Raw genomic sequence first — 5,818 nt, 5'->3', positions numbered from 1 at the left:
AGGTGTAACAATTGGGAAGGACAGGATATTTATGATTCTGGATGTGAAACTGTTCTTAGCAATGATAGGGACCAAGATACAGGAGTTGACAAGAGGTGATAATAAAGGCCACTGGAGTTTGCCAAGATGGTGGGGCTGGAGAGATGGCTCAGTAGTTTAGAGTTCTTGGGGATCTTGCAGAGAAATTTGGCTCTCAACACCCACACAGAGTAATTCAAACTGCATATAACCCCAGGGGATTTGAACCCTCTCCTGGATTCTGCAGGCACCTGCATGCATGTGTGCATACTGAAACACAAGCATACATAAGAGGTGACTAAAGCTAGCCCAAGGTTGGAAAAGCTTAGGCGAGAGGCAAAGACTGAGCGTGCAGGTGATGGGTGGCTGCTTTTGGTATGGTTAGGTTAGAAAACCACTAGGAACAGATTCAGGCACTGTACAATAGAATTCTTAGCACAGTGAAGATGCCACTGATGAAAAACAGTGCAGGAACACCCCTAATCCTTTCCTCAGGCAGTAACAGGATGCCATGATTGTTTTCAAGATGGTAACTCATTTTTACCCAAGTTGGCTCCTAACACTAAGCAATCTTTTCAAAAGTTGGCACTAAACAATGAAGTCCCTGCTCCCCTCCCCCACCCTTTAATGCCCATTTCAAACTATACAGGACACAAGGGAAGAAAGACTGTCTAATGGCAGCTGCCTACTACAATGTAGTTCTCTGGCGACATGAGTGACATCTCCTCTCTCCTTGTCTCACCACTCTGGGCAGCTGCTTTCCTAAGTGCTAACTGCTTAACTCCACCATAAGGGCCTGTAGTCTTCGGGGGAGGAGCCTGATAGAACCCAGGGCCGTACACATGCTAAGCACATATGAGAATTTCATTTCTAGCCTAATTTCCATAATTAACCCCTAAAGTTCAAGTGTCAACTGTAACAAAAAAAATGGCTCATAAAAATGAAAAAAAAAGTATGGCCTAATGTGCTGAGAAACTTAGCTGTCCTCCAGTCTCTGTGAACTTGTTAATTGATGATGTTTTCACAGAGTAAATTCATCTACTGACTTTTATGACTCCTTCACACTACAGCTCATGTTGAAGGCTACTCAGCAGCAGCACTGGCCTAAGCACTTCCAAGTCACAGCTGGAATGTTCCTTCTTCTCAGAGATCTCTATTCCAGGTAGTTAGGATGGAACCTGTCTCCAGCCTCTCTGCTCTTCCTAACAGATAGATCGGAGGGCTCAAGAGACATGGTTTTGTGATTATGAACATGTTCTGCTCTTGCCGAGTTCAGTTCCCAATACCTATGTTTATTGATGGTTGTTTACACATAAGACCCAGCCACAGGAGATCTGACACCTCTGGCCTCTGTGGACACCTGTACTTATGTGCCCCACATTCCCCCATAATTAATAATAATAAAATAAATAAATAAAAGCTAGTAAATACCAGTGTGATGGAGGAAAGTCATTGGTTAAATAAAAAGAAACTGCTTGGCCCTCATTGGTTAGAAGATAGGTGGGAGGAGTAAACAGAACAGAACGCTGGGAGGAAGAGGAAGTGAGCTCAGACTCCACAGCTCTCCTCTCAGGAGCAGATGCCTCAGAGAGATGCCATGCTCCCAGCTCCCAGGCAGACGCATGTGATGAAGCTCCGACCCAGGATGGACATAGGCTAGAATCTTCCCGGTAAGCGCACCTAGGGGCGCTACACAAATGATTAGAAATGGGCTAAATTAATATGTGAGAATTAGCCTAGAAGAGGCTAGATAGAAATGGGCCAAGCAGTGATTAAATGAATACAGTTTGTGTGTTCTTATTTCGGGCATAAGCTAGCCAGGCAGCCGGGGTGCTGGGGACGCAGCCCCGCCGCCCTTATTACTACACCAGTGAACTTTTTGTTCATAGCCAACCTCCTCTTTGGCACAAAGGCTGCCTGTTTATCAAAGCATCAATCCCTCTGGTGCTGGACTTTCTTAATCCCTTATCATGCACAAAATCCCTGGCAGAGGACCAGGCAACTCCCACCTGTCCAAACTCTTCCCACTCTACCATACTGACCTGCCTCATGCACACACTCCCTACGATTTCGTATTCCAACAGCGATGTGGTGAAATGTGGTTACAAACACTACCATGGACATGCAACTTATCAGAAGATAGACACAGACACATAAGAACACACACAACATGAAAGTAAGGGGCTAGCTGGGAAGAGGAAGGGGTTTAGAGGGAGGAAGAGTGGAGAAACTGATAGAGGGGAATGTTTATTGAAATACATTATGTATATGTATGAAAATGTCATGTGAAACCTATTATGTATTTACTTCTCTTTTTCTTTGCCCAATAGTGGAAAGCACTATCTGAACAAAGAAAAATAGAAGCTAATTTATGACAAAATTTCAACTTTTATGAGCAACAGTCATAGACTCATTCACAAGTCATTTGACCTCAAAGAAAGAATTTGAGCAAAAAGAAATAAAATGAACTATTGAGTAAATGATGTTGGTTTACAGACATGACATGGATGTTTCATGTACAGTTAGATTTTTTCACCCTGATCTGAACTCCAAACCTAATATATGTATTAATTTCAGAGGTCTAAATATCTCTCTTACAGTCCAGATGTTAGGATCTAAAAAGGATCTCCACTTCCTACAACTAAAAAAAACCTTTCACTTTCTCCTGTCTAGCTCTAATAGTCTCAATTCTTAACAAAGCCCCCAATTCCCATTTTAATTAACTACAAAATAACTAGACATCAGAACTAACCTAAAAGCACAGTCTGCCAGGTACAGTGGTGTGCCCACTGTAATCCCAACACTATGGAGGCTGAGACAAAAGGATGGCTGACGGGTCAAGACAAGCCTACACTATGTAACAAAATTATTGCAAACAGCAAAAATACAAAAACAAAAAACCCTGGAAATTTCACAAAGCAGACAAACTACATGGCTGTGAAGAGGATAGCAAGAGTATAGGCCTGAGCCAACCCCAAGGTACCAGAGGTAAGAGTATGGTACAGTCAGACTGTACGGTTGTTTTAAGACGAGGTCTAGTAACCCAGGCTAGTCTCTAACTCTCAGTGATCCTCCTGTCTCAGCTTCCTGAACACTGGAATTACAACCGTGAGTCATAGTGCTTGTCTGCAAACATATTTAACAGTTGGTTTGATTTTATTCAAAGGAAGCTGAGGGCTGGGCACATTCCTTTAGAATCTTAGCTCTTGGAGGCAGAGAATTGCTCAGAGTTTTAGGTCAGCCTGGTCTATATAGCATGTTCTAGGACAGCCAGAGGTAATAAAGATCCTGCTTAAAAAAAAAAAAAGTAAAGAGGGCAGGCAGGCATCCAGGCTGGAGTTGTAGCTGTGTGGTAAAATGCTTGCCTACTATACATGACTCACATGAGCAGTTTCTTGCTGAACACAGCATGGATAAGAGGGATCAGGTTCCCTTAACTGACATTTCTTTCTGCCTACTCTTACCCTCCACCCATACACATGCCTTAAACGCATTTAAGGTAAGGTTCAGACAAATGGGAAATAACAGCAATTTCAGAGACATCAAAAGGAGTTCTCAGCTAACAGGTCACAACTCTGTTCTGCTGCTGTCCTGGCCAAGTGGCCAAAGAAAACACTCTTTACAGGCTGTCACATTTCTCAACCGTTAACAAGCTCTGATTTCTAGGACACTAGGAAGTTCCTTCAGTCTTGTTCCTTCTGTGCTTGTTCTGGTCTACTTCCCCAGCAAATGGAGATCTGGAGCAAGCTGGAACTGTTGAAGGACTACGAAAAGGCCAAGACCATCACACAGAACTCCAGTCTCTGCTTCTACCTCACTATGGAAGAATCCAAAAGTGAAATAATCACTCCAGGCACTACACTGTAGACAGGTCAGCCAAAGTCCCTGCTCATACAGGTGGGAGGAAATCAGCATGCAATTGCTGGTATAAGAGATACCTTTTTAAATGCATGTCAATAACCATTTGTCTTCATGCCAAGATAAAGAACTCTGAGGTAGGACATGGTGGCACAAATGTGTAACTTCAAACTTGGGAATCAGGCAGAAAACTGCAAGATTTCTAGACATACTGGGAGCTATTCAGTTCAGAAAAGAACTTCAGGTATACCTGTAGCAAAGACTGGCCTTAAGCTTCTGTCCAATGTCCGTTCCCCCTGATTATAAGAATGCACAAGTAAATCTTGTTTCGACTTTATGTTCAAAATTATAACATGTTGGCGATGGTGGCAAACACCTTTAAGCCCAGTAATTGGGAGGCAGAAGCAGGCGATTCTCTGTGAGTTCCCGTTGGCCTACAGAGTGAGCTCTAGGAGAACCAGAGCTACACAGAAAAACCCTGTCTCGAAAAAAAACAAAATAACAAACAAAAGTATAAGATGTGTAACTGTTTAAACAAGTTTGATCAAAAATGTATGTAATGTACTCTCTGGTCTCTACACTCCAGTAGGTAAGAGTAAACCAGAATGTCCAAAAGATGAAGTAGGTCGTTAAACGTAGAAACAAGTGTAAACTACACACTTCCCCAAATTTTCGTTGATTCTCTTGAAAAAGCAAGCCATCCTGTGTTGCCTGAAAGGATGCGCCTAAACACTTAGGTACAATGTATCTTAAGCAATTCAACTTGATCTGCACCAGGGAAATACAAGCCGTCAAAGCTATAAAGGGGATCGCACAAAAGAAAGCGGCACAATTTTCAAGGAGGCAAATGCAAAGACTTGTGGGCAAAAAGAATATTTATGAGAGCGATGAATAGGCGAAGCCTGTGTCAAGATATCCCAAGGTAGGTATCAGGAGAATTTTAGAACGCTACAATAGTGGAGTCCACTGCTGGAGCAGCCGAGACCCTCAGTTCCAACAGGCACCCAACGGCTCGCTCTCCGGTTTCCGCGGGTCATAAAAGAATAACGGACACACTTCCAACGGTGAACCCTAGGCTGCGCGCGCCGCTTCCGCCTGCCGCGGTCGCCCCAGCGCGCACCGGCACGAGAGCCGCAGAGTTCCGGGCCGGCACCCGCGGCGGGATTTGCCCTCGGTCCTTCACTCCCGAGCCACCAATCAAGCCCAGGAGTCAAGGACAAACGCAAAACAACAACAAAAAACACAAGCACAGGCGTTTCTCGTCAGAGCAGACTTTATTGCGGCGACGCGGCCGCTGTTCGCACGCTCCGCCGGCAACACAGCAGCCCAAGGCGCGCGCCCCCCCTTCAACCCAGCTCTAGTTACCGTGCGCCGGGGTCACGCGGACCGTTCGCCGGCTCCTGAGGCGGAAGGCGCAGCGTCGACGCCCCACTCCCGAAGGTGGCCCCGGCCCCAAGCGGCAGTTTTGCCACTGTTGCACCGCGGAAGGCGGGGTCCGCGCGACGCGGAGCGCCGTAAGGCGACGGCGGCGCGGAGCTGACGTCACGCGCCGGGGGCCAGCCAGCGCGCGTGAAGGCCACCACGCCCCCTACCCCAGCGGCCCCCAATCGGGAGGAGCCCGGGTGAGTAGGCGGGGCCTAGAGGACCAGTGGGCCAGCGCGATTGGTGGGGAGGGAGGAGCCAGGGCCAGGAACAGCGAGTGGGATCGAGGCGGGGCGGGCCGCGGTCCTCGCGGAAGTCTCGCGAGGCCGAGCCTGAGCAGAGTGTGGCGGCGGCGGCGAGATCTGGGCTCGGGTTGAGGAGTTGGTATTTGTGTGGAAGGAGGCGGAGGCGCAAGAGGAAGGGGGCAGCGTAACGCCGGCCCGGAGGGCGGGAGGAGGCGCGGCCAGGGCGGGCAGCCGAGGCGAGGCAAGCCAGGCGGGGAGCAGGACCTGCAGCGGCC

The sequence above is a fragment of the Microtus pennsylvanicus genome, chromosome 14 (assembly GCF_037038515.1).
Source record: "Microtus pennsylvanicus isolate mMicPen1 chromosome 14, mMicPen1.hap1, whole genome shotgun sequence".
Classification (NCBI taxonomy): domain Eukaryota; kingdom Metazoa; phylum Chordata; class Mammalia; order Rodentia; family Cricetidae; genus Microtus; species Microtus pennsylvanicus.
This window is presented reverse-complemented; position numbering follows the sequence as displayed.